Source organism: Archocentrus centrarchus, unplaced genomic scaffold (genome assembly GCF_007364275.1).
Source record: "Archocentrus centrarchus isolate MPI-CPG fArcCen1 unplaced genomic scaffold, fArcCen1 scaffold_57_ctg1, whole genome shotgun sequence".
Classification (NCBI taxonomy): domain Eukaryota; kingdom Metazoa; phylum Chordata; class Actinopteri; order Cichliformes; family Cichlidae; genus Archocentrus; species Archocentrus centrarchus.
In genome coordinates this window covers 450181-476624 of record NW_022060278.1, presented here as the reverse complement: position 1 = coordinate 476624, position 26444 = coordinate 450181, and the positions used below count along the sequence as shown (strand labels likewise).

The window sequence follows — 26444 nt, the reverse complement described above, 5'->3', positions numbered from 1 at the left end:
TCATAAGTCTCATAAGGTTCAAAGTCTTTTATTGAAAATTACACATTGGCAGTGTTGGCCCTCCTTTTCAAGACCTCTGCACTTCTTCCCTGCATGCTGTCAATCAAGCTCTGGGCCAAATCCTGACTGACAGCAATGTAATCACTTTTTTTTTTGTTTTTTTGTTATTTTTTAACTTTTATTAAATAAATTTCAAAAACAAAACAGTAACAGTATAAAAACAACTTTAGAATATTAACTCTTGTGGAGGATAACAAGCTAGGAGGTATGCAATAATAAGCAAATGAATAATAAAACTGAGGAAAAGGACCATACAAATACAGACTTAACCCTTATGCCCTCCTCTGATTTTGCACCCTCTGGACACCTTTGCGGCAAAAATGTACACGCACCTTAAAACTGCTATAAAATCATCATACATCAATATTTTTTTTCCTTTTTTTTCATAAATCACTTAATCAACTTCAGTCCTCCTCAAAAATAGCAAACAATCAATCTTTTTTCAGGATTTTAACCCTTTAAATGCCAGTTTTATTATGTCAATGACTGCATTTTATTTTTATGCAAAAAAACCCACAAAAAATATTTTTTTTCATATAACAAATAATAAATGGATCGTGCATTGGTGGTGATTAGAGCCTTGGATATGTCAAAGACTAGGAACAAAATTATTTTGATTGCATTCTTATTTTTTTATGTAGTGCCAGATTTCAAATTTTGCACCCTCTGGACACCTTCATGGCCAAAAATGCCTCATTGACTTCCATAGAAACCACAGTTTTTGATCTCACTGCAGTATAAAATCATGCATTCTGTAATGTTAGCATTTCATTTTGAAGAAAAGTAGTGATATTTGACATTTTGACTGTATTCCATTAGATTCAGTCATTTTCCCATTTTAGGCTGATGAATGAAATTTTTGTATTTTTGCCTGTCATATTATGGAGCCATGTGAATACCAAGGGACCCCTAAGTGTGTTGTGTGTGTGTGCGCGGCGCGCGCCGTGCATGTGCATGTGCAGGAGAGAATGAGTGTGTGAGTCTGTAAGCACACACAAAAATGCCCTTGGAGGGCATAAGGGTTAAAACAGAAAATTTATTATCTATCTGTTGCTATGATAGCAACGTAATCACGAAGCTGCAGGGACGTATTAAGATGCTTCCTTATGTGCAGACAAAGCCGACTCACACAGCCAACCTTTCATCCCGGAGTCCTGCTCAGACTTTACTTTACTTGTCATGAACTTGACAGATTTCCTCAGGTAGCTCATTGCACCTGTATGATGAGGCACGTCACCAAATTCTGAAGCTATTTCCTTCAAAACTGCGGTGATTTAAACCTTTGCCTCTTAAAAAGTTCACAGTCTGTGTTTTGGTGCTTATGACACGTTCTGTCTTCAGGACTTTGCTGTGCAGCGTTTTTTCCCGCACATCGCAGGCGGAGAAAAGATCAGCTCCTTTCCTTGCCTGTCCGGAAAATCCCTGTTTTCCACTTTTCATTTGGTCATTTTTGGAGGTCAGACTAGCTCAAATTTATTGTAAAAAGTGCTAACCAATGATCACCGATCAATGTGTCATTGGGAACACAGAAAAAAGGTGAGCGCACAGGTCTGTTACAGTGCATTATGGGATTTGTAGTATCAGTGGTGGGGGCGCTATTTACCCGTGGGCTATTAATAATAGCTATATAAATCATCCGCGGGCCTTATAAAACGTAGAACAGAGCACAATTAGAAAAACCACAATGGTTTATCATCTGCTGCACCTGTGAAAAAAAAGAAAAACATGAAGAAGAAACAAAATACAAAACCCCTCAACGTTCAAATAAAACTGAGGGACAGACAGCAGTGAAGAGCTGAATTGGGCCACCTCATCTTGATGTTTGTTCCTTGAGCTTTTGCCAAGTTGTTGAAGGATGTTTTTGTGTTGTTCTTTATTCATGGCTGTGTTCTCAGGCTAAATTGTGAGTGGTCTCAGGATGCTTTACTGTTAGCATGACACCAGCCTGATGGTAGCACTCACCTTTCTTCTCTAAACAGTCATTTTTCCAGATGCCCCAAACAATCAGAAAGGGTCTTCATCAGAGAAAATGACCTTACCTCAGTCCTCTACAGTCCAGTCAGTCTGTCCTTGATGAGAGAAGCAGCGTCTTTGCTGCCTTTTTGACACTCAGATCATCCTCCAAAAGTCGTTGCAAACAAGAAAGTTTTCTCTCTTTTTCCATTCCAGGGTGTGACGCAGTGATTCACTGTCAGCTCACCTGTGCAGGTCCCTTCTTGGTGAGGCTAGCTTAAATTGTTGCTGTAAAAAGTGCCTGACCAATGTTTTTATCTGCTGACCACTGCTTTAATGTGTCATTGGTAACCCCCAAAAACAGGTTAATGCACAGATGCACAAATGATCGTGGGCCTTGAGTTTGACTAATGTGTTTCTACAGCATTGAAACTATTGAACCTTTTTCCTGTAACCACCATTAAACCTTTACTGGGAAACAGCTGGAGGTCCTTCATCAACCACCTGATCAGCAAGTGAAGAAAAGAGAAATTTGTAGCTGCTCCATCCTCCCTGTTTGTTTCACACAGAGAAAAATCTGCAGTACAGAAGTTAAAATATGCAGATGAACTGTTAATATGAAAAAAGTAATTCTTATCTGATTAATCGATTGGTCAGTGGAATAATTGATAGAATACTTCATCATCCATTCTCTTCTGCTTATCCTGTTCAGGGTCACAGTGGGGCTGGAGTCTATCCCAGCTGTCCATAGGGTGGGAGGCAGAGTCCACCCTGTACAGGTCGCAGCCTGTCGCAGAGCTAACACAGAGAGACAGACAAACATTCACACTCAACATTCACACCTATCAGCCAATTTAGAATCACATATTAACCTAAACTGCATATTTTTGGACTTGTGGGAGGAAACTTGGAGTAAACCCACACAAACACGGGGAGAACATGCAACTCCACAAAGAAAGACCCAGGCCAACCCAGACCTTCTAGCTGTGATTCAACAGCCTAACACCATGACACCATGCTGCCTTTAAGACCTTGTTTTCAATGTTTAATGTTTCAGACAACATGGATATTTCCCTAACTTACTGTAGTTGCTGCTGAGGCTGTCAACCACTAGATGGGCGCATAGTCAAAACCCAAGAAATCCTAATAAACGTGGCAGGGCTGACCTCTTCTGACATAAAGGAGAATGTAACAGTTCAACATCCCAACTTGCATCACCACAAATTATGTTATAGAACAGCAGGAGTCGACTCAAAGTGCTTTGAGTTGAGGCAAATAGATTAAATGTCCACAAAATGCACAACACAACAATATAATATTAAACATGAAACCCACATAACATGACACATAAATAGAACAAACAACAGGAACATTTAGAAAAAATCAAATGTATAAAATCATTATATCTGATGGTATTTAAAACCTTTTGGTCATTCATAGTGTTCTTGTTGTTCTTTCTTGAACATTAACAGTGTCAAACAAAGCTGTTGTGACTCTGCATCCAAACTGGCCGAGATATACAGAGGAGAGACTATCACTGTCAGATGTGAGATCCTGGAGGGAGACACTGAGTGGGATTATGAATGGAAAGAAATGGCAACCTAACACGTAAAATCAAATGAATTACAGATTAGACCTGCTTACAACAATCAACAGTGGAAACTACCGCTGTAAACATAAAACAACAGAGTGGAGTGATTCAGTCACACTGACAGTTTCTGACAGTAAGTAGAGTCAAAGCTCCTTTAACCTGAGAATATAAACAGGCTGTAAAAAATGTGTTTTTGTTAGTACATGTTAGATTAGGGAGATTTAGATGTTTAGATCATTTCAGTCTTACATGTTTTTATAAGTATTTGGAACACATTAGGCAGAACTTTCTGAGAAAACTGTTTTCCCACTAGAACCCCGTCCTGTCCTCACTGTGTCTCCATCATGCTGAGTCCTGGAGCCTCAGTAACTCTGAACTGTGAGGTTGACATCCGTCTGCAGGATGGAGCTTCTACTGGTATAAAGCTGTTCCTGATCTATCAGAGAAATCCTACAGTTATGAGCTGCTACCTGATGGCAGTGGGACTGCACAGGACTCCTACATCATTGATGGACAGACACACACAGCAGGATATGTGTGTAGAGCTGGAAGAGGAGACCCAGAGTATCACACTGATCACAGTGAACAAAGTTTGTCTGGTCTGCAGGTCAGTTTGTTTCTATCCTTTCAATAAGCTGATGTTATGTCAACATTTTAAATATAATTTTCACGATGATAAAATGTCTGTACACAACTTTTCTTTTCTGAATTTTTTATTTCTTTTTATATATATAAAATTTTTATGTTTTAACGTAAAAAAGTATATATATGGTATTTAATTGTTTTGTCACTGCAATGAGTACTTTTATTTTGGAGACTGAATCTCAGGTTACTGTTTGTAGTCATTATTTTTCTTACTGGACAAACTGGATTTGCATCAAAGAAACACTTTGTTTAGTGGTTACAGTTAATAAGGAGTCAGCAGGCAGGTTAACAGCTCTGACAAAAGTAGAAAGAAGATTTATTCTCATTTCACTAATAACACATTATATTATGTTTATTCAAAATGTGTTAAACAGTTAAACGTAGTTAAAGGGTATTTTGTTTTCAAGCAGGAAATAGTTTGTTGAAATATTAACTCTGATCTTCAGGAAGCAAATGAACATTTTCACTGTGATATTTTAATCCTAACATCTGTGAGCTTTGTCTCCTCCCTGCATGTTTCCAGATGTTCATTCAGCAGCGTCTCTCACAGTGAGTCCTGACAGAGTGCAACACTTCACCTCTGACTCTGTCTCACTGACCTGTGAGGGAAACTCTGCTGAGTGGAGAGTGAAAAGTTCACTGAGGACGGCCGACTGAACTCTGCCTGTAGGACAATGATTGGATCCACATGTTACATCAGTTTCTTGACAAAGCCAGATGCTGCAGTGTACTGGTGTGAGTCTGGATCAGGAGAGTTCAGCAGTGCAGTCAACATCACTTTACAGGGTATGTTATTATACATTTTCGTCTTACATTTGATGATTTAGAAACATGAGCATTAGTCCCAGCTTTGCTGTAAATGTGAAGGTATTCTAGAATTCTGAGACAAAAATGAAATTTCAACAATTTTAGTCATCTCACAAGCAGGATAACACTCTTGGTCGTTCATTTCATTTCACTCAGTCTTTTAAATTGATTTACCAAAACTTCTTGAGTGTAACAACAAATGCAGATTTTACATCGTTCAGAGCAGCAACTTTCTGTCATGCTCCTTCGGTCCTCCCCCCCTGACTCGTGTTTTTGTAAAGTTTTATGCATCTCTGATTTGTACTTTAGTTTATTTTCGAGCTTCCTCGTAGGTTATATTTCAGTTCTTGAGTTTTTGGTTTATTTCACCTCCCCTGTGTTCCCTGTTTCCTGTTGTCAAGTCTTAGTCTCTGTTGTGGGTATTTTTCTGTCTTCCTGCTTTATTTTTGGTACTCTGGGCGTGTCTCGATTCAGAGCTGCATCCTTCTAAAGCTGCAGCCTACGTAGACCAGGAAGGCAGGAAGTGAGGGGCAGTGAAATGGGATGGTCTATCTGTCATATCTGCATCACCAGCTCTTACCCTCAGCATAGCTCCTGTCAGCCTAGGCCAACTGTGACAGTGTGAAGCACAGCTGAAGGCGTTAAAATGGAGCCTGAACTTCTGCTCATTATTTTCTTTGGTTTATTTAATCGTTGAGGAACTGCAGCAGCTGTACTGTTGTACCGAACATCAAGGAATAACAATGAGTGAATGATTCACTTCCTGACAGTAAGACATTAAAGTTAATAAAACTATCCACTATGAAGCTTACCTTTAATCTCAGCCAAACCGATTTGCTGAGGAACAAATGAAACACTGAAATAAGCCAAACATCAACCGTTAGAGACGATCTGACTGAATTATATCTGTGCTTAACTTCCACTCAGTGGTGAAAGTTGTGAAAATGATTCAGGCGTTCTCTCCGGGTATGGTGAGCATCGACCGCCCGGTCAGCTGACAGCTGGCGAGGAAAACTGGCTGTTAGACCAGTGAGAACGAGCATCTCAGAAATCATTGGAGCATTTTTGCAATTATGATATCTTGATAAGTTGAGGTTTACACATCTACATTCTCACCTAAAACACTGTAAAAGTTTATTTTGTGTCACACAAACAGTCAGATTTCAAAATCTTCAAGTGCTGGCCTCCGCCATTCCTCCAACAGGATTCAGCCCACAGTGAATTATGGGATAGGGGAGACCACGAGCATTTGTGCCTTAATTGAGATTATCGGATTATCTATGACATAATCTTCCTTCAAATGCAGCCTTAGAAGGATGCAGCCCCTGAATTGGGAAGCCCCCTCTGCTGTCTTTCGCCCCTTGCATTTAGTTTTAACCCCAACCCCCCACCTCATGTGTCTATTTAAAGCAGGGGTGTCCAAAATATGGCCCGTGGGCCAAACCCGAGTTCGGATTTTATATGGCCTATGAGTCTTGTCCATACATGTGTTATTTTGGTCCCCTGGCCAAGCAATGAATACAACTCAGCGTGTAATTCCTCTTTTTAACTCATGGAGGCAGTCTCATATAACAGATGTCTGCCAACTGCTTCACCACCTTAAAAAGAAGAAGACTGGGTGGGGGTCATAGGTGCCACACAGTGTTACCAACTAGCGATGGGAATTCTGGCTCTTTTTGAGAGCTTTTGGCTCCCAAGTGGCTCCTCAGATTTTATTGTAAAAATATGTGTAAAATGAATTACTAATGTAAAAACAGACATAAGATGTTATCTTTATGTATATACTCAACATAGAATAGAGAGCTCCAAATGTAAATTATAAAAAACAAAAGATGGCACTCAGAAAAACCAAGGGCCTGTGAGGGGTTGATCCTGTTTCTCCGTCCTGATATGACCTGCCCTGTTTTGTTCCAATTGCACTGATGGATGAACAGTTTGCACATGCCTGTGCAGGTTGTTTGTGGAACCTGCTTGATAAAAATTTTTACCTTTGCACAGTCTACACTCTGTCACATTAAAATGTGTCCAAACTACGTTTTCTGTCAATCATTTTCCTCCCTGTAACTTCCTCTTACTCTTTCCGGTCTCTAAGCGAACTTTGCAGGAGCCTCTCCCTCTGTGTACTCACTGTGTGGTCAGTGTAGACACGCAGATGGTGCCACACATCTTAACGCTCCACCTGTCTTCAATTCAATTCAATTCAGTTCAGTTCAATTTTGTTTTCATAATGTATTGTGGGTAAAGACCCTACAATAATACAGAGAAAACCCAACAGTGTCATCAGATGACACCAGCACGTCTCTCGTGTCTCTTTATCGGTGACGGGTAAAAAAACTAATTTTTTAGTATTTGCCAAAAAAAAAAAAAAAGATTTGCTATTTAAACTGGTGTAAATTAATCTTTGGCCAATAATCTGTCAAACATTTTTCTCATGAATAATATCAGTTTATTTTGAGTGAGAAAGAACACTCCTGTCACAGGTAGAAGCTGCAATCACGTTTCAACAAAGTGACTTTTATATTTTCTTTATCAGGTATAAAACTCATTTTTTCAGAGAGATCTGCCCAAGAGTGCAGCAGAAAATATAACATCACAGCTCTATAAAGATAGTTGATGGAGCCGGTTGATTATAATGTAGATACAGTAACACAGTCATAAAGATACAAAACAGGTCATTTCTAATTTATTTATAAGGCCTTCATAAATTCTGTGGACTACAGTCTACTAACCAATATAATCAGAGACATTATACATCAAAAACACACAAAACGTTGGCAATCAGGTTTGTCGTTTTTTTCTGAAATCACTATTTGGGCACAACACCAGCAGCTGGATAAGATCAAGTTTCCAGAGATGAACATGTTGCATAGAAAATGTTCATCTTGTTTGGCTCCACATGTTTGTGAATGCAGATTTTTCTCTGTTCTGAACTCAAACAAGAACTGCTTGAGATCCAGACTGAGTGACTCCACCTAGTGACATTTTACACACATCTACCACTGCTCTGGAGTCAGACCTGCCCTGTGTACCTGGTGTCCTTCACACTTATTGTCAGTATCCAGGGTTATAAAGTTTTGGATTTACATATAGTTTAGTTTTAGTTAGTTTTTACTTTTTTTCTCTAATTCAGTTAGTTTTAATTAGTTTCAGAGTGGTTTTGCTCGTTTTTATTAGTTTTTATTTTGGTTTCATGCTTAGTTTCAGTTAGTTTCAGTATTAGTTTTAGTATTTTCATACCTGATCAAGGTGCAAGATTCAAGGCGCAAAAGTGACTATTGTGTAATGAAAACTTGACAAAAGATACAGTTTAAAGAAATATAGTCAACAACCAACTGTTCACAAGACATGCTAAATTTGTGTAATATTAAGGACACACATGAACATCAACAGGGAGAACAAAGAAAAACGGAACTCCCAACTCAATAATTCTACAATAAACTCCACAATAAACTTCAGCATCAGTGCAGCAGATTAACAACACCTACATGTGGTGTTAACAAAAACAAAACTCTTTGAAGGAGTCAAAGCTCAAATCCATCTGCATCCTGATGTTCTCACCACCTGAAGCTGCTTCTGTTTTGGAGCTAGCTTGGTTAGATGCTGCTAATTAAACTTGCAGGGTCTTTGCGGCCTCTGTACACAACCTACAGAAGCTGCCGACCTCATGTCCACATTTATGCTTGTGTAGCTGGATTGTGTGTTAATTACTCAAAGAACCTCCATACGGGACTCTGCCGCTTTCTCTGCAGACCGCAGCAATTACTTTGCGGACCAGCGCGGTGAGCGCACGCACATGCGCACTCACACAGTTGTCCTGTGGCGCTCCCAGCTTAACTCGGAGATCGGAAACCATGATGATTTTTACTGGAACTACTTATTTTATGAATTACTTATTTTATTTTTATTTTATTCGTCTTATTTATATGTGTGTGTATATATGGTTGCAGGTACAAAATACATTTCACTGTGCATTGTACTGTGTATAACGGTGCATGTGACGAATAAACACTATCTTGCTTATCTAACTAACGTTAGGAACAATCGGACCTGCATAAGCATCTGACTAGAGCGAAAATTCATTTGTGCGACTTTTACTGTAGATTTTAATCTAGTTCTAATTCTAAAAACAGTGTTACTCCAGACTGGTTCCAGAGTCCAGGTCGTGTGTTGGGGTGAGCCCAAGAACTCACCCATCACTGGGGGTGAGGCCACTGAGATAGTTGAGACAACTGGCAGGCCCAGAGACAGATGAGATTCACCCTGACATGGAGAGCTCGGGTGAAGCTTCTGGATTGGCAGACTGGGGTGGTGGTTCCCATCTTAAGGGGGAGGCTGTGCTCCAACTATAAGGAGGATCAAACTCCTCAGCTTCCTCATAGCTCATCATCATCATCATCATCATCATCACAGTTTCAAAAAGAACTCAGTCACATATTTTTCCTCATTGTGATGACGGTTTGGTTTAGGGAAGTTTTGTGTTCACTGTGATCTGAACTTAATTTTTCCATGTCACAGATCACAATTCAAAATAAATTCTATACAATTATTTAGTAAAAAAAAAGTCATTTGACACATACAGAAGTTTTTAAATAGTACACGATCAGATATTTGATCTTCATGATGAAAAGCATTTGTTTCAATCTGTTCTTATTATTGTGTGTCAGCTTTTTCTAAAAGTCTGCACCAGCTGATGTGACTGAAACCAATTGTGTTTGATTGTGTCACAGATGATCCTGATGCTCCTATCCTGGTGAGTCCTGTTCATCCTGTGACTGAAGGAGCTTCTGTTAGTCTGAGCTGCAGTTCGAGGACACAAAAAATACTTTCAATGTGTTTTTTCCTACCACAATGACAAACTTATTCAAAGTGATACCCGAGAGGAGCTGAAGATCTCTGCAGTGTCAAAGTCTGATGAAGGTTCTACAAGTGTGAATACTCAGGAAGAGAGTCACCACAGAGCTGGATGTTAGTTAAAGGTGAGCAGGATCAAAACAGTTTTAATTCTGATTTATTGTAGATGGATTATTAATGTTCTTGTTCCTTGTGTACTGTCTGATGTACTGCAGGTGTGTATGTTACAGACCTCTGGTGGGGTCTTTTTCACACAGAAAACAAATAAAGACGGGAGACATCAGCTGCGTTTGGTCTGCAGGCTCTTCCTCATCTGTTTATTTACAAAACATTAAATCATACTTCTTTTCATTCACAATATATTCTTCTAACATATTTCTTAACACAAACTACAATATTAAATCTTTTTGCCCTTGTATACAAATAAACAAAATGACTGCCCCATAATTCAGGGTCTCTTTCGTCTGCACAGCTACTTACAAGGAAATGCTACAGCTACCCTACTGCAAAAACTGGTGTAATAATATTAACACTCCATTAACCTGCTTATTATTACCTTTTTGCTAAGACTTCATTATAACTAAAAACATGAAAACCGATATTTCACAAAACACATCTATACAAAGATCTAGAAAGTAACAGAATTCAGAAATATTAATATTTCTCGTGTTTCTGACTCTTCAGGATTTGGAAATGTTTAACTTTCTTCTAGAGTCGTCTTCTCATTACTGATCGTTAACTCAGTCACACTTCAATTAATTATATCATTAGAAAAATATCCTTAATTATTTTTAAATACAGCAACGTAAACATAAAAGGTTCAAAATGCTGATTAATGAGTACTGTGTGTGACAGTTGTACAGTGTGTTGTATCTTCATCATCAAGGTTTTGTGATATTTCGTGCAGTTCTTTAAATTGTTCTGATTCATTTTCTTGTTCTGTTCTTGTTCTAAACTGAACTGCAGATAAACCAAAGGCTGAACTGAGAGCTGATAACACAGCTGTTCCAGCAGGGGGCAGCGTGACACTGAGCTGCTCTGTGGAGGGCTCTGCTGGCTGGAAGTTTGACTGGTTCAGACGTGATTCAGTCTCTTCTGAAGCTCAGCTCATGAGAGGAAATGAAGCAAACAGAGATATTAGAGTCTCACAAGGAGGTCTGTACCACTGCAGAGGAGGGAGAGGAGATCCAGCTTTCTTCTCTGAGGACAGTGATACAGTTATGATTAAGGAACAAGGTGAGTGTTAAGTTTTGTTGTAAAATAAAACACACGTTGATGATCAAACATCAAAGTAAGACTTGATAACTGTGAAGGTTTTTCCTTTGTGTGTGTTTTTTGTGTGTTTGTTGGGAACAGTTTTGTCTGCTGTGACTCTGCATCCCAGCTGGTCTCAGATATTCACTGGTGAGAAAATCAGCCTCAGATGTGAGATTGAAGGAGGTGAAGGAAAGGTGTGGAAATATGAATGGAGAGCACCCAACACAAACAGCCCTCCAACATCCAGTGAATACAGGATCAGCAGAGTTTCAGGGTCCCACAGAGGAGCCTACAGCTGTCGGGGTAGCAGTGACTATCTCTTTACAGGATGGAGTGATGCCTTCACTCTGACAGTTTCAGGTACGTTAGTCTTTGATTCATGCTGAACTTTAATGTTTTACTGTATGCATCTGTCTGAACAGGAAACAAGAAATATTTCTGCCTCCAACAATGATCCAGCTGTCTCCAGACAATCAATCAATCAATCAATCAATCAATCAATCAATCAATCAATCAATCAATCAATCAATCAATCAATCAATAAACTTTATTATCCAGAGGAGCAGTTTGTTTTGCAGCCAACAGCAAGAATGAATCAAACAATCAAACATACAACCAGGGACACAGAATCATCTAAAAGTTAACAGCAGTGGGAATAAATGAGAAACTCAATCTTTTTGTTCTGCACTGTGGCAGAGAGTACCTCCTTCCTGAACAAATACATATGCTGCTGAGCCTTTGCACAAATGGCATCTGTATTTGCATTAAATGACAGTTTGTTGTCCAGTATAGTGCCCAAATATTTGTATTTCTCCACTGCTTTTATTTCCTATCCATGAATATGAACAGCAGGTAAGGATGAAGTTTTCCGACTAAAGTCTGTGATCATTTCCTTTGTTTTTGATGCATTTATGTCCAGAAAGGAATTCCCACACCAAGTTACAAAGTCATCTACAACTGGGCCATGGTCAGGATCTGCATCATGGAGCAGAGAGATGATCACTGAGTCGTCTGTGTACTTAATTATATATCTGTTCTGTTGTGGCTCTGACACTCATTTGTGTAGAGAACAAATAAAAGTGGAGAGAGGACACGTCCCTGAGGGGAACCAGTGGAGGATAAAAGCAGATAAATGCTGCTGACTCGCACTCTCTGTGGTCTATCTGTTAAAACATCCATGAGCCAAGAAACCAGACCAGAATCAAGATTATATGTAAGACGTCTCACTAAAATATGGGGCTGAATGCGATTAAAAGCAGATGAAAAATCTATAAAACGCAAATGGGAAAAATTACGTGCCCCATCCAGATGCTCCAGAACTTTGTGGAGCAAAGTGCACACAGCATCCTCCACACCCCTCCCTGTTCTATTGGTGAATTGGAGGGGGTCTAATTTTGTCTGAGTGGCACAAAAAATTTCTCACAAGTTTCTCAAATATTTTCATTAAAAAAGATGTTAAAGCAACAGGATGATAATCATTTAAGGATTTAGATGCTTTAACTTTAGGCACCAGTACAATAATAGAGTCCTTCCAGATATGAGGAACTTTATGAAACTAAAGAGACTTTGAGAAAAGAAATGAAAAAATTCCAGCCAATTGCTCTGCACAGTTTTTAAGGAGACGTCCATTTATTTTATCTGGGCCTGGACTTTTCCACTCTTTTACCCCCTTAAATAATTTGAGCACTGATAATCTATCAATAATAATAACTGACTGTTTTGAGGAAACATCCCTGTACACAGCCAGTTCTTCATTAAAATTGTGAATGTTAAAACCATTGTAAAAAATTTTCAAATCATTTGCCAGCTCTAAATCAGACAGACCTCCAAAAGAAATGGGACACTGGGTTGCTCTCCCATAATAAACTTAACACCCTCCCAAGCAGGGCGTGAGCGTCCAGTATTCAGCAGTGACTGTACTTTATCTTTATATTTAATTTTGGCCAGCTTCAGTTCTTGTTTCACTTGCTTTTGCAACTCTCTGCTATGAAAAACATCACCACGGTTGAAAGCAATGTTCCTCTGATTAATGATACTTTTCCAAGCTTTGGATACTCACAGTTTGTTATTTGGAAAAAGGCAAATTTCCTTCTTTGGGATTATCAAGTCTTCACAAAAATTAATGTTTGCTGTGATGGTCTCTGTAATTTCAGGCAGATTAGGACAGCAGTTCTTCTCACTGTGCAAACAGAAAGGAGAGACAACCGTGTTGTGGTGGTCTTAAAATATGATCAGTTTAAAGGGGAAAGTACACAGATGACAGTTTGATAAGTGAATGATAATCAGGGAAATTTATAGTGTAGTTTTGTAGACAGTAAATGTTTAACATGTGATCAACGCTATAAAAAGTGACAATCTAATGAACTTTTTCCTGTAAACTCAACAGCAGGTAAACCCAGAGCCACACTGACACCACTAAGTTCAATCATACCAGCAGGGGGCAGCGTGACACTGAGCTGCTTTGTGGAGGGCTCTGCTGGCTGGAAGTTTGACTGGTTCAGACGTGATTCAGTCTCTTCTGAAGCTCAGCTCATGAGAGGAAATGAAGCAAACAGAGATATTAGAGTCTCACAGGGAGGTCTGTACCACTGCAGAGGAGGGAGAGGAGATCCAGCTTTCTTCTCTGAGGACAGTGATACAGTTATGATTAAGGAACAAGGTGAGTGTTAAGATTTGTTGTAAAATAAAACACATGTTGAAGACCAAACATTAAAGTAGCGCTTGTTAACTATGACCGTTTTCCCTTTGTGCATGTTTTTATCCACTCTGTGTTTTACAGGCTGTAAAAATGTGTTTTTGTTAGTACATGTTGAGATTTAGATATTTAGACTTTTAAATAGTCTCACTCTTGAAGTTCATAAAGAATAAAGATTGGGGCAAAATCTTTATTGAACAGATGGACCCCGTCCTGTCCTCACTGTGTCTCCATCATGGCTGAGTCCTGGAGCCTCAGTAACTCTGAACTGTGAGGTTGAACATCCGTCTGCAGGATGGAGCTTCTACTGGTATAAAGCTGTTCCTGATCTATCAGAGAAATCCTACAGTTATGAGCTGCTACCTGATGGCAGTGGGACTGCACAGGACTCCTACATCATTGATGGACAGACACACACAGCAGGATATGTGTGTAGAGCTGGAAGAGGAGACCCAGAGTATCACACTGATCACAGTGAACCAAAGTTTGTCTGGTCTGCAGGTCAGTGTGTCTGATAATAATCTCACTGTCAGTAATCAGGTCACATATCTTGGATGTCTTATTACAGATCACATGACATTTACAGAGTGAAGATTTCTGTGTGCAGAGCTGCTGTACACCTCTGTATTCTGCACACTGTGGACAAACTATACAAAAGCAAGTTTACAGAAACTTCAAGCAGCTTCTAATGAAGCCATGAGATTATTACTGAGGAGACCCAGAAGGTTCAGTGCAGTGAAATGTTTGCAGCTGCAGGAGTCACTGCATTTAAAGCTGTATTAACAAATCTACTTTATGAATTTATTTACAATTATTTTGGGTTTAACAAGTATAGATTTAATACCAACACTGAGGAGACATCAGTGCAGCTGTCTCTCTGTAGGAAAATTATCTCTCTGTTTTTTCCCCTTAAATTCTGGACTGTTGAGTCTGTAATGTGTAAAGACTGATTGAGTTTTCAAGCTAAAAATGATTGTTTGACAAAATTAACACTGATTGAAATATGAGCAGAAAAAGCTTCAAACAAATGAACATTTTCACTGTGATATTTTAATCCTAACATCTGTGAGCTTTGTCTCCTCCCTGCATGTTTCCAGATGTTCATTCAGCAGCGTCTCTCACAGTGAGTCCTGACAGAGTGCAACACTTCACCTCTGACTCTGTCTCACTGACCTGTGAGGGAAACTCTGCTGAGTGGAGAGTGAAGAAGTTCACTGAGGACGGCCGACTGAACTCTGACTGTAGGACAATGACTGGATCCACATGTAACATCAACACATCACAGTCAGATACTGCAGTGTACTGGTGTGAGTCTGGATCAGGAGAGTTCAGCAGTGCAGTCAACATCACTGTACAGAGTATGTTATTATACATTTTCTTCTTGTATTTCAGTGATTTAGAAACATGAGCTTTGCTGTGTGTGAAGTGGCAAAACAAACACAAATGACAATTAGTTTAATTTTATGCGTCTCACCAAAGCAGCATAATATTACTTGGTTGTTGGTCTCATTTCACTTGACATTTATAAAGCAGTTTATAAAAGTTTCTTTGGCAATAAACTGCTAAGAAGCTCAAGATGTGTCATCAGAGTGTATCATGTAAAAAGGTGCGGTTGTATCAAAGGTTCTGCTGTATGTGAGTTCTCCTCAGTGCAGAGCCAATCAGGGAGTTCAGAGCAGCAAACTTTCTTTATTTTACCTGCACTGTGCACAGCTCCATGAACTACTCTGCCCCACCTCTCCTCCTGCAGCTGTGCTCAAACCACACCTCACTGCTACAGCAGCCTCATATAAAAATGAATATGATAATTTAGTCCCATAATGAATCCTGGTGTCAGGTGTTCACCAGATAAGTGACACACATGCACACCTGACCACCCACCACCTTCTTCCATCGCTCTGTGGTCAGCATGGTCACTCTGACTGGTTTGCAGCTTTGCAGTCCCAAACACAGCAAACTGTGTATTCTGACTCCTTTCTATCAGAACCAGCATGAACTTATTCAGCATCAGATCACACGGGCCAGCCTTCACTCCCCACATGCATCAATGACCCTGTTGGTTCATCACTTTTGACAGATACTGCAGATCAGGAACAGCTGACAAGACCTGCAGTTTCAGAGATGCTCTGACCCATTTTCAGTTGCTGCCTAATACGTCCCACCCACTAACAGATGAAGAGATAATCAGTGTTATTCACTTCACCTGTCAGTGGTCATAATGTTATATCCTCATTAACTCAGTACTTTAACTTCTCACCTGTTGCTGCAACTCATCATCTTCACATTACATTGTAAATCTGAACTGTGCAGCACATTTACTGAGGAGGCTGTATAGCACTACTGTGACTCAATGAATGGAGCATTTGTTGTGCTTCAGTCTTGTTGCAGCAACAATAACCCAGACCTTAAGAGGAGAAGGTTTCATGTCACAGCTCAAAACAAGTACTATAGAAATTATTTGATAAAAATAAGACACATACAGAAGTTTTTAAATATTCAAGTTCAGATATTAGATCTTCATGATGAAAAGCATTTGTTCAATCTGTTCTTATTATTGTGTGTCAGCTTTTTCTAAAAGTCTGCACCAGCTGATCTGACTGAAACAACTGTGTTTGATTGTGTCACAGATGATCCTGATGCTCCTATCCTGGTGAGTCCTGTTCATCCTGTGACTGAAGGAGCTTCTGTTAGTCTGAGCTGCAGTTTGAGGACACAAAAAATACTTTCCAATGTGTTTTTCTATCACAATGACAAACTTATTCAAAATGATACCCGAGAGGAGCTGAAGATCTCTGCAGTGTCAAAGTCTGATGAAGGTTTCTACAAGTGTGAATACTCAGGAAGAGAGTCACCACAGAGCTGGATGTTAGTTAAAGGTGAGCAGGATCAAAGCAGGTTTTACTTTGATTTATTGTAGATTGATTATTCTTATTCATGTACCTCATTTATTTTGTGATGTACTGCAAACCGTGTGCTTGTTTTTCCAGATTTAGGATTTAATATTCAAAGTTTTTTTTTTTTTTAAATTAAAGCACTTTGTAAATTCAGTTCAGTTTATGTTTATTAATACTGAACATTTCTTATTTACAGCAGCTGAGAGCTCTTCATTTCCTGTTCTGATGATTGTTCGACTAACTTTTGGATTCATCATTATTTTCCTCCTGCTCTTGTTGTGTTGCTGCAGACGGTCCAAAGGTGGGACTTCATTAAACTCACAGATGGATCATAAGGTCCTGAAGTGGAAATGAGTTACAGCAGAATAAAACACACAATCGTGTGAAAGCAAATGTCTTCTTTCCATTTTTAATAAAGGTCCTGCTAATGAGCAGACGGTGAATCAGGATGAACATCAGCAGCAAGTGTACTCCTCTCTTCTTCATGGTTAGTTTTTCATCTACTTTAAAATATTCTGATGCTCTTTGCATCCAGACTGTAATTATTACATCTGCTGCAGTTTGAACTCTGTTGAAGGAAACAAGAATACTTGTTTGAAACTGTGTTTAAATTAGTATCACAGACATGAGGTGACTGATTTTCTCTGACCTGTAGGTGATCGTTGTGTCTATGAGACAATCAGAGGCTCTGAAAACACTGAAAATGGTAAAGTACACACTTTCATTAATACAGAGTTTGTGGAAGCTGGATGATTATACAATAACTGTGTTTAACATTAAAGTCAATAAGATGATTAGTTTATATATTATATCTGTGATTCAGCTCAAAGTCATTAACAAGACGAGTGAGTGCACAAACTCTGAGATTTGAAATGTAAAATCTACATTGTTAATTATTCTGACTGATAATAAATGCAAACAGAGGGTGTTTGTTTTTAAATGCTTTCATTTGATCACCTCAACAGGACAACGTGGTGACCCAGAGGAGAGCTCTGACTACTATAATGTGAATCCAAATTCAGCCACAGCTCTAAAATCTTAACAGCAGCTCTTTAGCTGTTTTTATCTTTTTCTCTTTAAAGGAACTTAAAAACTTGACGTCACTTTGAGTGAAAAGGAGCAGATTTTTCATTCAAAGCAATGATCCTGATAGCCTGAGTTTATATTTCCTTCAGAAAGAATCCCTCAGTGTGTTTCACTCATTTCTTATTAGTCATAATATTAATGAACTTTAATGTGCTGTAGATCTGTTTTTATGGTGAACCCCAAGTTGCTCTCTGATGCAAGCATTGGAGTATGAATGTGTGTGTGAATGTTAGACATTTACAGCTTAGTTACTCATATTCATTGTTTGAATATGGGTTGTATACATGTTGTTGTAAACGTGTTGTATAAACGCTTTGAGTGCTCAGAGTAGAAAAGTGTTATATAAGAACTAATCCATTTAACTATTTCTTTAATTTTGTCATATCATAAATTTCTTTCTTGGAAACACTTTGTAACTTTGTTAAGAAAAGTGTTCTATAAATGTTGTGTTGTGTTGTTGTTGTTGTGTGTCAGAGTGAGCACATTTACAGCAGTTCAGTGTTGTGCATAAATCCACTGAAAGAGAGCGTTCATTTAAAGGCACTCATTGTTACTTAAACAGCTCAGAGGTTGTTGTTGAGTTGTTTTGTGTTCTCACACATGATGCCAAAAACAAGTGTTACAAAAAGAGCAGAAAGAAAACTCCAAAAGCAACACACACACACACACACACACACACACACACACACACACACACACACACACACACACACACACACACACACACACACACACACAGTGTAAGAAGAGCTGCACACATGAAAATTTCAACAGTGAGTTCATATCAACCGTAAATATTTCTGCAATCACCACAATTTTTGTCTCCACTGATAAAAAACACACCTCTCAAATATAATCACTGGACTGTGTTTAGAGCTGGTAACCAACAGAGGGCGCAATTTAGTCATAGTCCAAATGATTCATCTGGTTGGCTGGGTGTTAAATATTTCCCAGAGCTGTGATGATGAAGGTTAAAGACTTTGACTTCAGAGGTTGTCATTTACCACAGCGTGTTGCAGAAGCTAAATAATCCCCGTCTGTTGTTTGTAGCTCTTCACAACAGTTTCATTCATCCAGAGAAAGAATCAACCCCTCTGTGACAGTAAAAGGTGGCCATGAGTATAAAATGAAGGTGTGTGTATCAGAGGAGGGAAAACGTGTTTTTAGAACCAGAGTAATGTGGTGATATTTTTGTTTCATGTGGTTTATGTATTTATGAATAAAAACACTTTCTTTATGTCAGTTTTATCTGACAAATATTTTGGACTGTGTGAGTTTTTTCTGTTATTATGGACTTGTTATAGTGGTGTAATACCCAGAATGGCCTGTCAGAGGCAGTGGGGCGATCATACCTGGAGCCCTTTTATTTACAGACTCTCTTCATTCAGCTTAAACAACAAAAAGTGTGTGTGCTGGGTGTGTGGGGCCCTTTGTAATGCTGGTGGCCCTTTTCCTGCATCTGGAGGTGTAAATGTCTGTGGTGGTGGAGAAGCTGACTCCAACAGTCCAACAGTGCAGACTTCACCACTCTCTGCAGAGCTTTCCTCTTTGCTGCAGAGCAGCTTCAATGCCACACAGTGATGCAGGAGTACAGGACGCTCTCCACCACACATCTGTAGAATGAGGAGAGGACTGAACTTCCAAGTCCAGCACGCCTCAGCCTCTTGAGGAAGTAGAGAAGTTGGTGTGCCTTCCTGACCAGACTGGAAGTCTTGTTGCCCCAGGTGAGGTTGTTACTGAGGTTTACGCCCAACTATTTGAAGCTGGAGACCACTTTCCACCATTTCTGTGGGATATTGTGTGTCCTGTTGTATCACCTTTCTAATTTTCCTAAGTTTTCATCCATGGATTACAGCTGACATGTTTCCTTTATTTTCTGTCTCTTATTACGACAGTTGGGGTGAAGATGGGTCTGCAGGGGAAGGTCAGCCCCTTGCAGGCCAAAGAAGTGAGACAGTTAAAAAAAATTAAAAACTGCAAAGTATGGAATAAGTTAATAAACTTCCATCCATCTTCTTCTGGGGCAGCAGTCTAAGCAGAGAACTCTAGACTTCCCTCTTCCCAGTTGTTGGGAATTATTTTTATTACTTTGATATTTCTCATTTATATTTAAGGCCTTGGTGGGATTCAGGTACATCTTTGGTTCACATGACATTGCCACCTCGTGGTGTATTTTAGGTAACTTTATGACAGTGGGCCTCCCAAAAGTTGAGCTCTGCAGATCTGCCAGAGCTGTTGTAAACTACTGGGTACTCTGGGGACGTGTGTTTCTTTCCTGCGAAGAAAGTTAGCAGAGCCCCAAAATGTGATTGGCTGGGGTTCAAGTTTCGGGGAGGGGGTGACAATTTATGAAAATTGAGAGGGATGAAAGGAGAGTGGGCAGTTACCATCTTCAGGTTATAAAATGATGCTCTTTGTCTCTCTCTCTTGCTCTGCTCTTCTTCTCTTCCTGTCTCTGCATCTTTCTCTGGTTCTCTCTTCCCTTTTCTCTTCTTCTTTCTCCTCTCCTCTTTGTGTGTGTGTGAGTATTCTTGTCTTATATTCTGTTACTGTCTGTGTTTTGTGTAACCAATATGTCTAATAAACAGCCTGCATTGGAGCCTGCTCATCCCTGTGATTTTTCTTTTGGAAACTTTAGTTTTAATTGAGTCTTATACAGGATTGAATCTACTTCATTTCGGCCATAAAGGAACAAATCACGATCCAACACAGCCACCTCCTCCAGTTTATCTGGGTGACCCCAAAGGCGTCCCCAGAGAGATATAATCTCTTCAGTATGTCCTGGGTCTGCCCTGGGGCCTCCTCCCAGTAGGACATGCCCAGAACACCTCACTCAGGAGATGTCCAGGAGGCATCCTAGTCAGATGACTGAACCACCTGACCTGGCTCCTTTTGATGTGTAGGAGTAGTAGCTCTACTCTGAGCCCCTCCTGAATGGCTGCAGTCCTCAACCAATCTCTAAGGGAGGGGCCAGCCACCCTTCAGACAAAGCTAATTTCCATCGCTTGTATCTGCGGTCACGTCGTTCAGCTACTACCCGTAGCTCGTGACCATAGGTGAGGGTAGGGACGTAGATCAGTCAGTAAATTGAAAGCTGTGTTTTTATGCTCAGCACTCACTTCACCAGGACAGATCAGTGCAGTGCAGACACTGAACTGATCCAGCTGAAATTCTCCCTGCTCCTCATTTACTCGTGAACAAGACCCAGAGATACTTAAACTTAGGGCAGCAACTCATCCCTGACCTAGAGTGGGCACTCCATCCTTTTCCAGCTGAAGACCATGGCCTCAGACTGGAGGTGCTCATTCTCATTCCTGCTGTGTCACACTCGGCGGTGAACTGCTCCAGTTCAAGCTGGAGGTCACCACCTAATGAAGCCAACAGGACCACATCATCTGCAAAAAGCAGAGATGAGATTCTGAGGCCAACAAGCTGGAAGCCTTCTGTCACTTAACTACGCCTAGAAATTCTGTCCATAAAAATTACAGAATCGGTGACACAGGGCAGCCCTGGCACAGTCCAGCACCCATTGGAAACTGTCAGCAATGTGGACCAAGCCACCAGGGAGACACAGCCGAATGCTTTCTCCAAGTCCACCAAATGCACTTAAACTGGTTGGCCAAGCTTCCACACACACTCAAATATCTTTGAGAGGATTCAAAGCTGGTCCAGGGTCCAACAACCAGGTCAAAAACTGCATTGTTTCTCCTCAATCTGATGGTCCATTAACGGACCACCTCTCCTTTCCAGCACCCTGGCATAGACTTTCCTGGGAAGGCTGAAGAGTGTGATCCCCTGGTAGTTTGAGCACACCCTCCAGTCCCCATTCTTAAAGGGGACAAATCATGAGGATGAACTTCTGTAGCACAAGACTAGATTGTTGTCATGGCCTGGGCAGGCTCAGGGCTTTTGTTTCTTTTCCTTCTCCTCTCACCAGTTTTTTTTTTGTTCTTTTTCTCTATACAGGTGGGCAGATGAGTCCCTGGGTCCACGCCTGGGTGTGGCTGTCTCTCTAATTGCCTTCCATACCTGTTCGTAATCTCCTCCTCATCATCATCCAGGTTATTCAGTGGCTGGAAGGACTGCAGATCTCCACCAGATCGTTACACCTCCCATGGTGGTAATTAGACTCTCCATGTTTGCATCTCAGTTCTCTGCATTTGTTAATTTCATCTCTCTGTCTGCCTTCTAGTCGCCTGCTCTGAGCTCACTCTGTGAACCTGATTTCTGATTTACCTGCATTCCCAAAAGGTGCCACTCAAGCCTCCTGTCACACTCACATACCTGCCACTCCCCACTCATTTCCCCCTGCTGGATACCTGCCTCTCGACCCAGAACCTATCCAACGATTCACGTCCGGCTAATCCAAAAATCTCCACTGTACCAATAACCAGTTTCCTCTTCTGTGCCACCCTCCAGTCCCCAGAACTCTTCATTAACTTCCTCAATAAAACTTTAAAAACTGCTGTCAGTGAGCTCAGTGTGTCTTTGTGCTAATATGACAACTGTTTTTGACCTGTTTGTCCATTGATTAAATCTCTTAAAAGACTTTGCAAATGAATAAACCTGTATACGTTTTATTAATGTAAAACTTTTAACACACTTACAAAATAAAAAAATAATAGAAATCAGACCTGCACAGGTACACAGTGATAGGTTTTCATTAAGCAGTAATGTGAAGCAATAATAGAAGATCAAACTGCAAACTTGAAAATACAGAGTAATATCTTTGTTCTTCTGAGCAGCCTGCACTGCCTACATGTGTGTTAAAGACTGTTGCTGGTTACTCTCTATTCTCCCTCAGGTTTATTTTTATCTTCTAAAAAAACTCATGATTTCTGTCTGAGCCACCAAGCAAAGAGGAAATGCAGCCTGTGGTTTCAGCCAAAAGTCTTCCTTTGGCAGATGTCTTGTTTTATGTCATCAGCACAGAGCAGAGTTAACAAGGAACACAGACAAAGAGCACAGTGGGAATTTCACTTTGCTCTCTGTTTGCATGGCACGTTTTTATGTTATCTGTCTGTACTGGAATAATAGTAATAATTATCACTGCTACATTTAAGTATGCATGACCCTGTATGAAAACAGGTTAAAAATAGAGTCACTTGTGGTGATGACACATGCTGGACTACAGTAAAAAAAACTATGAGCATCAAGAGAAACTGTGAAAAGTTGTTTTCTCACGCTCAGAAACAGCTGCGTTTAAAAGACTGTGCATGAAAATGCTGTTAATGCCCCCCCCCCCCCCCCCCACACACACACACACACACACACACACACACACACACACACACACACAGACAGACAGACAGACAGACAGATATGTGCATTACTCACAGCCTTGGCTAACCAATTGAAGAGGTATTCCGGAGAGATAGAAGCCAGAAGAATAAACCAGATGTTCTCCACTGAACCACTTCAGGTGTACTCGTGTAATCTAAGTGGCAGAAACAACACCCCACCAATGCCCCACCAACGCTGCAGACGGAGTAATCCCGGCAGAGCATATAGGAGAAGAATGCAAAACAAAACACCATTGCTCAGTGGTTAGTGGATCCAAGAACAGACCACAGCAACCTCCCTGAACAGGATCCAGTAAGTATGACAGTGGCAGACATCCAAAAAAGTGTCTTACATATGAAGAATCAGACAGCACCAGGCCCTGACATGATTCACACCTAATGGCAAAAGAAGCCGACTGCAGAAATGAAGCACGTGCTAAAAGCTAAGACACACCTGGAATGGCTGACTGAAGGCAGACTGTCCTGATCCCCAAGGATCTGCAGAAGGGACCGGTCCCATCCAACTACCATCAACTTTAAACCAATTTCACAATTGACCATCAAGTGTGGGATTTACCAAGGAGATGCTCCTTACCCACTGCTGTTTTGCATAGACCTGAACCTCCTAGGCTAGATCATCAACAACTGGTTACGGATACCAGCTATTGAACGGAGCAAACATCAGCCACCTCCTCTACATGGATGACATCAAGCTGTACGCCAGGAGTAAACAAGACATTGATTCACTGATCCACACCACTAGGATCGAACATCATTCAGACTGGAAAAGTGAAGTCAGATGTTAACAAAGAGAAGGAAGGTAGTCAGAACCGAGGGGATTGTACTACCAGAAGGCAACATTGCAGACATTGAGGACAGCTAAAAGTGCCTTGGAATCCCGGCTAATGGGAACAATGAAGAGGCTGCTAGGAAAACTGCAACCGCCAAGTACATGCAGAGAGTAAGGCAAGTCCCGAAGAGTCAACTGAATGGGAAGAACAAGATCTGGGCAATCAACACCTACACCTTGCCAGTTGTCAGATACTCTGCTGGGATAATAAACTGGCCAAAGGAGGAAATAGAAGCCACTAACATCAAGACAAGAAAGCTCCTTACCATCCATGGAGGGTTTCAGTTCTTAGGTGACACAAAATTACAGTATACAACAAAAAAGCAGTTAATTAAAATTATGGTGATACGTTGCATTAGTGTCAATGTGCAGTTTCAGGTGCAATTGCTTTGGTTGCCAGCAGATTGTGACTGTTGCCTGTAGTTTTTCATGTTTGTCTGCACATAACAATTAGTACCAAGGAGAAAGATTGCCTTCAAAGTAAAAGTTAGACCTTTTGAAAACTTGATTGCAGGGCTGAGAACTTTTACTTTGAAGGAGGACCTTCTCCACTTCCTGTTTGCGTCCACGTTTTCAAGTTTTAATACAGCTCAGTGAGCAGTGTTTGTAGACAAGTCAATCACTATATAAACTACTGGCAAGTGCAGCAATATGCTAGCAACTGTGATATATTCTAGTGAGCACTTGGTGCTCGATTATGTTGGACTGTCAAGATCACTATGTTCTGATATTGATTACTAATGTTGAGATACCAAGTATAAGAGTTGTACTACATCCTCGCCTCTGTGAATGATTGTTAAGGTTATACACGACCCTCACCAAGTACATAGTGAGTACAAAGACTACAAAGGCAACCAAAGCAATCACAAGGAGGTTTTTGCCAACCAATTGGGCAACACAAGTTTTTTCTAGCAGCGGGTGGTTTCCAGGGGGTCCCTGACAGGTCTGTAGGCCTGTGTGACTGCAACATTAGCAATCATTTTCCCAGCAACCTCCATCAATCACTCTTTTCCTGATGACCAGTGGTTGCCAGATGGTTGCAGACCAGTCTCTAGCCCCAGATACACAGTCTCCTTGATCCTACATTGTCACCATGAATGCCACACACCCAAAATGGAGGACAAGTTAACACTATAACACCGCCAATCGCCACTGAAGCACCCATTACGTGTCCTTACCTGCAGTGAACAGCTGTTTAAGGCTGAGTGTATCATCACTTAGCCAGCTGACCAAAGGAACTTTGAATTACAGTAATTCTGTGACCGTTTGACCTATCAGAAAAATACAAACAGTTTCTGAAAGCTGAGAAAATGCACTTCACACACAATATGGGATCATCATGGTAATTGCCGCCGGAAGTCCTTGAACAGCAGCAATTTTTAAGTACGTTGTGTCACAGTTGAGACTTTCTGCGTTATAGGGTTAATATCATGTTGTTAGTGGTCACATGTCTGCAACACCTCAATACAATCAGGCTTCAACTAGAGGAGTTAGCCCCTTCTGGCCATTATGAACAATGCAGGCTTGAATAAAACATCAATATTGATCCATTTGAGCTGTGAGGATTGTCAACATCATGTAAAAATGTTGTTCTGTTGTGTTACATTTGTGTAAAGAGATCATCAAAGTACATCATTGTACACCATTTAAAATCCAGCAAGTTATTTCTTATTTCGACCTGCTGATGAATCGACTCACATACTTGTCTTCAGCTCAAACACCATGACAAGAAGGGTCGCTTTAAAAAAAAGATGCATGTGTAATGGAAAATACTGTGTGAATATTTCTGTGTGGTGTAACTGTGGTGACCACTTAGCTGCAGGCTTATCTGTACCATCTCTGCACTTTAAAAATAACAACAATGACCTCATTGTTTTCTTCATCAGCCTGCAGAACTAAAATGAGGAAGAACAACTGAAGCTAAATGTGTGCTGCCTTCCAGGTAACATGTTTCAGCCCTGATAGCTGACAGCAGAGAGAGCTCAGCTTGTTGTTCTCACACTGCTGCAGACATGAAAAATACCATTAATGTCTTCATGGAATCCAGTCACTTTATTAAATAACGTCTGCTCACATAAACTGTGCTTTAATTACCAAATTAGCCATTTATACTTATTCAACTAAAAAAAACCCACTTCTACAAACACATTAGCTTCTTCCTATCAAACCTCTTTATTATAAAGAGATATAAAACTGGTTCACATAATTCTGTTATCTGGCCTCTGTTTTTGAGCTTCTACAACCAGTTTACTAAATTATTATTATTTTGTTATTTTAAATAAACAATTACAAACTATAATTGAAAGTAATGAATGAATCTCGTAATCTTTTAGAGATAATTCAGTCATATTGTAAATACACACCACAGTTTTTCTGATGTATTCTGTATACTTACAGAATACATACAGTATTCTGTATACTATCTACTTCACACACTGCATGGTTAAAATCAGGAAGTAGCCAGATTCCAGCT

At 40.2% G+C, this 26444-nt stretch overlaps 1 long non-coding RNA gene and 1 pseudogene across 1 annotated transcript; one reads left to right on the top strand and one right to left on the bottom strand.

The window, feature by feature from the left end:
• Positions 1-26444, bottom strand: part of LOC115777559 (obscurin-like) — a 698358-nt pseudogene that overhangs the window by 590448 nt on the left and 81466 nt on the right.
• On the top strand, positions 17168-18373 carry LOC115777584 (uncharacterized). Its single transcript, XR_004019652.1, has 3 exons — positions 17168-17240; positions 17409-17459; positions 17719-18373. It is a non-coding gene; the product is annotated as an uncharacterized LOC115777584 (long non-coding RNA).